This window comes from Micrasema longulum, unplaced genomic scaffold (genome assembly GCF_059751315.1).
Source record: "Micrasema longulum isolate JH-2025_06_02 unplaced genomic scaffold, ASM5975131v1 h1tg001907l, whole genome shotgun sequence".
Lineage (NCBI taxonomy): Eukaryota > Metazoa > Arthropoda > Insecta > Trichoptera > Brachycentridae > Micrasema > Micrasema longulum.
This window is the reverse complement of record NW_028279081.1, coordinates 113,969-124,037: the sequence shown is the minus strand read 5'-3', so window position 1 is coordinate 124,037 and position 10,069 is coordinate 113,969.

The following is a 10,069-nucleotide window of genomic DNA, read 5'->3' as shown; positions in this document are numbered from 1 at the left end:
GAAGATTGATACGAAGAGCAAGATACCAATTAAATTACTACGTGCGAAAACAAAGCTCAATATATTATATTATCCACCCCGGATAGTATTGGTTCGTGGTGAAATTTCTTTTGGCATAAGTGGATAATAGTTTTTTTAATTGGGATCATGTTTAAAAGCTGATAATTTATTAGAAAACCAGAGCTAAGAATCTTTATACCGCTATACAAGGAGTCGTAAAATATTGAAAGCTGATAATAATTGAAATATGAGTGATAATTGGGTAAAGTAACAAGGTGCACGACAGGCTAATCAGTAATCGGCCAGAACTAGGTCCTAATCAGATCGTAGCCCAACCTGTGTCGGCTTGTAAACAGGTCCCAGGGTTCTTAGTCAATTAGAAGTGCCGAAAACAAATAGAGGGGTGATTACAGAGCCGGGGGCTGTAATTGGGAATAACAAGGGGGCGGGGCTGCCCACTGCCCACCCAGGCAGGTCCCGAGTGCTGGGGGAATGTGAGCCCACCGTACTCTGCCCAGGGATAACGCGAGCTCCGTATTTGATTGCTTCATTACTTGGATGGTTGGAAATCGAACACGATTTTTCTATGCTCAATTCATGTAGAATTTTAGAGAAAGCTGTTTCGTCAGCCCCTTAAGTGCAATGGTCTTCACATCATGAGGTCCCCGGTTTGATTTCTAGCTGTAAGCTGTAAATATGTAATCTTTACGAAAATATGAGAATCGTTAGCACTACTTCACTATAGAAAACATGCTATTTTAAAATGTCTGTTCGACCGGCAAAAATAAAATAGCATTATTTTTTTTTTAAATTGATTTTGCTACCTAAAAATGCAGGAAAATATCCCCTTCTACAGCCTATAGTGGAGAGGTAGGTTGAGGGTAAACGGGATATGGGACATAAAGGAACATCATGGTTCAGTAATCTTCGACAGTGGTTTGGAATACCAGATGCTGCAATGCTCATTAAAGTGGCTCAGAATCAAGAGGAGTTTCAAGCGAAGGCTGCCAATCTTCGGTAGGAGTGACACGGGAAAAGAAGAAAAATGGGGTTGCATAATACGTCATAGTAATAATTCACTAGAGAAGCTTTTTAGCTCTTTTACATAAAACAAAGGCGTTCCAAATCGATGGTTTGGTTTATAGTTTAACAACAAACGTATAGCGAGCGGTTTCGCGTTTTGCTTGTAATTCTCGGCCTGAGTACATAGTACCCGTTGTATCGCTGTAAACTGTAGCTAACTTCGTTCTTAATAACCATAGAATGGTTTTTGTCCGTATGGGCGACTCTATTAGCTAGGGGCGTATTACTCTAAGCATAATTAAATAAATACATAATAAACGAGTGGCTCTCCACGCCTAGTTTGTTGCAAGCAGAAAATACTTACGCTGACATTATGTATAAATTACTGGGCGAAGGTAATATTGCTTTGTTTAGGGCGAAAACGATTTTCCGCGTCGCTGTACATTTTTAAAAATCGTAAATAAACATACTTAAGATTTTTAATTCAATGACTGCCGTCCGATCTCAATATTTCATTCAAGCGTAAGGATCATTGACAATTTAATATGGTTCACGATTTCAAAGGGTACCTTCGTGGTTATGTAGCCATTAAAATGTGTACAACGGAATGACGTTGAGTTGCAGTTGCAGCGTTGTTGAGTTGCAGCGTTGTTAAGTTGCAGTTGTCGAGTTGCAGTTGAGTTGCCGATCATTGCCTAGTAGGTACTAATACAAATAAATTAATATTCCAGAGCGAGATATAATAAGGAAGTTCAGTGGTTTTTTTTTGTTTTTTTATTTGTCAATAGACTATTAAACAAAGCCAACTTTTTTTTTTCAATTTTTATATATCGTATTATAAGCACTACGATTTTTCAACGTTTTGCATTTCTGAAATAACTCCTCGTGTGACGTCAGAGGTTTATTTCCGCTTATCCTCATACAATTCATCCCATTGGTCCATCCATGGCAAGCTAACCGGAAATCTTCCATGTCTCTCAAATGATAGGTTAATTCATATGAACCAGTGACATCATTCAAAGTAGTACGTTTTTATTTAAATGTTTCTTTTTTTTTTCGGGAAACTTTGCCTTACAATTTAATGCTCCAATTTTTACCTCGCGCAAGAAAATATTTATTGTATCCTATTTCCAGTAGGGCTGAAGTTCCTCATTTAGAAGCATGACTCGGGACACTCTTAACCTTGATAAACTTGGGTCCGTTCTTTTGTAGTTTACAATATAAAAATTTCATCCCATTTCGTCACTCTGCTACATCTAATAAGTTTATAAAAAATCGTATAAACGTGAGCCACGTAATGGAATAAGACATATGTCCAATTATCGCCGGAAAAAATATAGTACCTAGGCACTGCGGTACCCGTCGTAACTAATAAATATAATTAGCAATAGTTTTATAATATTGACGAATATGTGGTTCAAATACCCTGCGTGAAGCCCAAGCCTGGGTTCAAATCCCAAACTAATTATTTTAAACTGTGCACATTTTTCCACTAGTTACTTTGTGAATAAAAAATGTTAAATTCCATTCCTAGTTTCGAACTGTGAATCAGAAGCTCAAAGTTTTTCTCCATTTTACGGTTCTCATTTCCTAGCACGAATATTGATCTGTTTTGTACTTTCCGCTACATGATACGTAATTTTTTTTAAAAGGAAAAGCCCGCTAAGCCTCTATTTAGAGGTTTGTCAACAGGCAGGAAGGAGGGTATATGGAATGAGGTAATTAAATATACACCACAATGGTGCAAAGGCACATTGATTACAAAAAAACCCTAATAATGAAAGCATAAAAATGCTTTTAATTACTACAACAAACTTGTGTATGTGCTGTTATACTATTAGATAAATAAATATACTCAAATTGACACTTTGATGAATCCAATGCTTCAGTGGTTCTAGATTAGGGGTTTACTGGTGCCCGAAAGACGTTCCAGCACTGGTTTTAGGAAAATACAAATAATTTTTTTTATAATTTTTTTTTTTCTTAAGGTTGAAAAATGACTTCAGAAGCATTTTAACTGATTGGCATTCATTCTTTTAATTTAATCCATTTGTTAAAGTTTTGTAAACGTATTATAAAGTGAGCAATATTAGTTTGTTCCTAGTGTTTTATTTCATAGTAAAGGTTTAAACTTATTTGTATAAAACAAAAATGGTTTAAAACACTTGTCGATTACAATTTTGCGAAACTATTTGAGTAGTTAATATTACAAAATTACCTTATCACTGATTTGTACAATTTAAATGTTCGTTCTTGGTTCTAAACCCTCACATCAGCCAGAAAAGGGCGATTTCAGCCATAACTAATAATGTTACTGTTAAAAAAAGAAAGAAACTTAAGTAATTACACACCTAGGCCGGCCGGCCAAACCTCAATATTTTTCCATAGTAAGTATAAAAAAAAGCGAGCGCACCCCTGGAGATATACCAAAAATACTATAGTCTTATGTAACTTTTGTTTCCGATATCGGTTTCATCCTTAAGTTGTAAATTTTATTGTTTCATAGACCAGGAGGCACCTTTTATTATTTATATCTTTAAGTGTACCAACATAAAGTAAATGATAGCGTTCAAAGCATCTCTGCATTCCCATCCTATCAAATAAATAATAAAACTTTTCAGATTTTAACACATTACTTGTTAATGGAAAATTTATTTGTCGCGAAAGGACTGTGCATCTACATAGGCACTTTCAGGATTGTTAAAAAAAAAGAAAACTATTATTACATGAGTAATATTTCGGTTAACTCTGAAAAGACCCTGCTAAAAAATACCTTTACAAACGGTGCTGAAACGTCGTTTTACATGAACTTTTTGCCCCTAACGGTAAAAATGTAAAAAAACTCATATATCTCTTATATGATAATGCATTTCATGTTAATAATCACTGTCGGTACATATTAAATTTGGACAGATTAGATTAGTTTCGGCTATTTTGAATAATTTATTTTAAAAAAATACTCCTGGGGATCAATTTTGTGTAGAGCTGTCATCTATTTGTGTAATGTGTAATGTATTTATTTAGATAGTTTTACAAAAAAACTTTAATACCTAGTTATACCTTAACTAATAAACAAAATATATATGTATAAAAATAATTTCATAAATAGAACATTGTTATAAAATCCAGACGCTTTCCGATGAAACTTTATCTACTTATATGGATGTTTGTTTTTAACAAAAATCGTCGCCATCCCACGAAACAATGCGATAGACCCAGCATCACTAATATCTTTTGGCAACTCATTAAATATCCTAAGTTCTTTACGATACAGATTGTTTTGAGTTGCCTGGATTCTTGTTTTGGGGAGTCTGAAACCTTCACCTCCCCTCGTCGGATAGCGATGAATTTCGTTATTACGCTGAACAACACAAAACATGTATTCGGGCAATAATTTATTATTTATTTTATATATTAACACTTAAGTATTTCAAATTACTCTTTGCTTTACCGAAAGCATGTTCATGTTTGGTTGTGTGAAATTACTACTCCTTTACAAACCTCAGTAGTATAATTATTATGATAGTGAATATTTTTGCGGTTTGATTATTATGCGAGTTTTTTAAAATTTATATTAGTAAATATATTGTATTGGAAAAATTATCACTTTTTATTTTACAATTTTCTAACGGTACAAATTTGTACCATTTTTTTTTATATAAAGAGAGAAAAAACAAGAAAACTTGTTTTTCAAATATAAATAATATGATTCAAAATGTACGTTTTGGGAACAAAAAGCTAAGCAAAAGACAAAAAAATTTGAAACGTGGGTATTTAAAAACTAAAATTCAATACCATATTTTCCATAATTTATAAAAATAATCAAATAATTCAGGCCTGTTATAGCAAAATACAATAATAAATAAGAACGCCTTTCTCGAAAACCGCAATGAAAGTTTCATTATAAAAAAAATAACTTAAATATGGGTGTTAACGTGGTGTTAACATAAGTTTTGTCTGCTTTATTTTTTCAAATTAAGATAACAAAAGGACAAATTAGTAAATAATGTATTCTTCTTATGTGTTTTATTTATACCTTCGATTTTACTTTTTTTTATTTCAGTTCAAATATAAATAAAAATTGATAATTTATATTATTTCAGTGAGTAATCTTGGGAAGGTACGTTAGGTCTTGTTGGATAAACTGTATTTGAGCGGATGGGTAGTTGGTGTGGGTCGGTAACTACGTCATTATCGAATCCAATCCATGATGGATAAACCAAACAGCAGTAATAATAAAGGTTTCGTGCACGAAGGGCGGGAGGGCCGGGTAGGGTCGAGGTGGGCGGGGGCGGGGGGAGCCACCTGTGAGCCCTGAGAACGCGCATACTAATGACCGCCATTATTTATATAAACATTTCAATAAAACTCGAGGAATGCAGCCAAAATTGTAGGAGAGTCCACCGTCCACCGGCCACCAGCGAACCCGCATCATCACTGAATCATTTTTTTAAATATACTACCTACTTTTTTTAGCCGTAGGACCCCCTTTATAGTTTAAAAATAGAACGATGATTTATTCGATTCCAATTTTGTCTGCCAGGGTACGACTATTTCGAATTTAAATTATTTTACAGTTAATACTCATTAGTTCAAGAGGTGTTACCTATTACGGCTATCGATAATCGATATTAGTATAAAGTATCGGATTATCATAGCTGTTTCGAAATTCTATTCAAAATTGCATAATGGGGAAATATCCGATACTACGAATACCGGTAAAAATATGTGAAATAGATTTAGAATATTTTTATTTTTTTAAATCATAATGGATATTGTAGAGAAATGTTTTCATACATAAAATTAATAAAGAACTTTAAAAAATACGTCGCTAGAAAAACGCAACATGTTTGGTCTTGACAGTTGTGACGTCAAGATTCATGATAATGTTCTAAACATGTTTGAATGGCCAAGAACAAATAAACATGAATCGTGACGTATTAGGGGCGTGGCCAATGGAATGACCGTTTTTGCGGGAATTCAATTTTTTTTTTAAATATATATATAATACTAATAATTAGGCGGATTTTTTTTTACTCAACAGTATTTCATAGACCTTTTTTACTTTAAAAATGACGAAAAAACCTGGTATTTCCCTATTCCGGTTTTAATGTATTTTTTAAATCTCTATTTAACATTGATATTTAAAAAATATATTTCAAATTTATTGGTAGGTACTACAAATTATGAAAAATCTTTTAAACCTTTAAACCCTTTCAGACCATGCGGAAGTTCAGTGGTTTAAAAAAAATGTTAATAGACTCGAATTAAGCCAAAAAAAGTTTTTTTTTATTTTTTATGTATCGTATTATAATCGCTATGATTTTTTAAAGTTGTGTGATTTTAAAATTATACCACCCACGAGTTTTCCTGACGTCTAAAAGTAGAACCACGTACCCGTCAAAACACGTTAAACGTCGAAAAACATGGCTACCCGGAAACCGGAAATCTATCATAGTCTTATTTTTCATTACGATTTCATAAAAAAGAATGAGCATTGCGACTGAATAAAACAAATAGATGGTCAAGGGAATTTCATAATAATTTTAAAGTAGCTTGACTTGTGGCATTTAGTGAATGACTTTTTGAATAAGTTTTCTGAAAATTCCAATTCATATACTAAAATAATTATTTGTTTTTAAAAATGTATTTTTTAATATTTCTTATCTGTCATATTTAAGAAATTATTTTTAATTCGTTTTTAATAAACATCTCATAATAAATCGATAAAGTTTATGAAACAAGTATTTCTAGCATAATCATAATAATAAAAATACTTTTATGGTTTTATTCCACTTATATTTATAATTTGTACCAGTGACTGGGTTTCATCATGATCGACATCGTCAGACTGGTGTTTTCGTCAAACCAGAATGACGATGCTGGTCACGACGAAACCCGGTTACTGCTGAAAATTGGAATAATCCTGTATACGTATTTTAATAGTTATAATAATTAAAATGCGGTTCCAACAATAAATGTCGGTAAAAAAAACTCTATCCATTGTCATTTTAGGATATATTATTTTGTTTGGATCAAATTAGTTTAAATTTAGTGAAATAATTAAAATCTTGCCTTAAATTTAGAAGGACGAAAGGAACTCCGAAACAAACAAAACAGCCAGAAGACAGCTGTCAAACTAAAAACTTTTTTGTATAATGCCGACTACCAACATAAGCAGAAAAAAATTACGTATTTAGGAATACCAGTAACTAAAAAAAAATACCAGTAACGTAAAAGTTCGCCTATCGGCCATGTAATCCCAACGTATTCTGCAGTTCTTCGAACACATAGCTAGACGTGACCCAGAAAGTCTGGAGAAAATAATAATCACAGGCAGTGAGCCAGGATGAAGAAGCAGAGGCAGAGCTGCAGCTTGATAGATCAACCAGGAGAAAACAACGTCACGGGCGACCCTATATGGAGCTGTGGAGAGGGCGCAGAGCCGTGAAGGGTGGAGACGCTTTGTCAATGGAATGGCTGGTGAGAGTACCAATTATACACGACCTTCAGAACTGAGGAACGACAGAGAAGAAGAACTAAAAATAGTTCGCCGATTTTAAATTTAATTTTAATCTTAATATGGTGTTACATTTGAACGAACACCCGGGCTGAAAAGGTTAAAAATAAGAATATATACGTTTTAAGAATATACTCGTATGCATGTGTACCATGGGTTAATTATTACATAAAATTAAAATAAAATCACTTTGTTTTCATGTGCCACATATATTTTTATAACTTGACAACCAAGTTTGTAACTAACCCTGAAGAAGGCATAGTGTTGCTGAAACTAGTTGGTAGTCAAATTATAAAAATATAAGTGGTGCATAAAAACAAAGTGATTTTATTTTAATATATTAAATAATAATGTTCCACAAAGTAAGTGCTTCAAACATCAAAAATATTTTTTCTGTCAGCGCTCCAGAAAAAATAAATGAACAAATTATTCTGGCTAGCATAAACCCGAAAAATTCCGTTCTCCTCTATCTCGGAATGTATTCTTGGTAATATTTAAATTTAAATACATGATGGGTGGCAAATCATTTATATTTGAAAAAAAATCTGAGTAAAATCCTACTTCCATACCACCCACATTGGAAAAAATGTTCGATTATATTCAAAATTAAGCCACGCCGACGTTTGTCCCGATGCGATGGGGTGGTTCTGATTTTGTCAAAACAAACTAATAACGCCATTTTGAAAGAAATCAGTGTTTTATTCGATTTATTTTCGATACAGGCAAATCAAAGGTAATGGTTAAAACACGATTTAAAATATATGCCCAAAGACTAAAAATAATGTTATTTTCAAAGTTTGAAAACGTTCTTCTGAATATTTTACAAATTGTGACTGTCGCCCTTCTCTCCCTGTACACTTCAATTAGTTTTAATTGAGAGTAAAGACTTATACTTATAAATATATGCATATGAATAAAAAAATAAAAATACACATGTTTTACATATTTATGAAATACGGCGTAGTTACGAGTATTTATATTTTACGAAAAATTGTACATTACGTTTATTACGTTTACATTTATGAAAATTTATTACTAGAATTAAATTAATTTGAAAATCAAAACATTTATTGAAAATCAACACAGTAATTGAGGAATGTTTTTTTTTTCAAAACACGATATTCGCCCCAAATGGCGTTTTGTTATTTTTTTATTTAAAGCCAGTATTGAGACGCATTGATTACCCGATAAAAACTCACCAAAACACGCTAAAAACTAGCGTAAAAAGTATCTAAGTCTTACACGATAAGTTTTCGTGTTTTAAAAAAAATGTTTTAAATTCGGTGCTAATGAAATACAAAAGAAAATTATAAACTCACCATAAGATTACCTTCAGGTTTGGTTGTAAAGTGTAGTTTTTAAAACAAAGATTGTTCACGCGATTTGACGCGGATCACAAAATACCCTCCTCAGAAAAATTATATTTTTAGCAAATATCATGTTTCGAAAAACGGTCCTCAATTACAGTGTAACTAAAGGTTTTTCAGTAGTATGTAGGTACAAATAATATTGATCCATTCAACGATTCGAAGAGCCTATCGTGTTATAATATACATTATGTACATATTACATATGCTATCCATTGTCTTTTCTGGTTTTGTTGTTTACGCTATCTTATTGAGAGAAAAATTGAATACTATAAAATATTACCCAATTAATATAAAACTACGTATTGATACAAGTAATTAGTACCTACCTATAACACATTCTCATGTTCTTCGATTAGGTTCACTCGTTTCCAAATATGTATTTAATTGCCTATAAAAGTTCCTTCGACAGTCGGTCGTGAGGCGTTGTGATTAAGGCTTCATTTAAGGCTTTGAGGTTCACTTGGAGATAAGAGCTATAGTCCGTTGTTTCCTCGGAGCTTCAGGGCCAATAATTGGACGGATGAATTAACTCAAACGACCCTGTCCTTTTGAGTAGTATAATACGAATCGTACCGGGCACCGCATACCATAAAGTAGAGTGCAAAACCATGCACGGTCCATAAATATATCGTTTCTTTTGTTTCAAGCCGCCATTAGACAAAAAAAAGGTGCGCTCTCTGATGGGTAAATATTTTCTGTATACCTCTGTGACATTTCGTGTCATTGATAATCTCTTTGTATTTAGATGCTTTACAGCTCCGGTATTCATTCAATGGCAGTTATTAGGTGCAAGCCTTATCGCCTTTCGCATCTCAGCGTCCTGTACCTACCTACTGCCGCACGCCGTTTTCTCGTGAACAAACCTTTTGTGTGAAAATTTTCTCTGAACGCATTCCGGCCACTATCTGACATTCCTCGGGGCGTTACATCCTTGAGAAGGATGGAAACCGACGTAGGTGCGACGTGGGACGCATTTACGTCTATGGAATATATTGAGATTCATGGTGGACGGTGAGGCATGATTGCCTCCGGGATAGTTTTCAGTAAAGTAGTGACTGATTAGGATTGAATCACCCTCAAGAAATAGAATGGCGTTTGTCACTTGTTTCAAGTTTAGGAATGTGGATAACTTTACGGCATTCCTTTTTTAAATAAA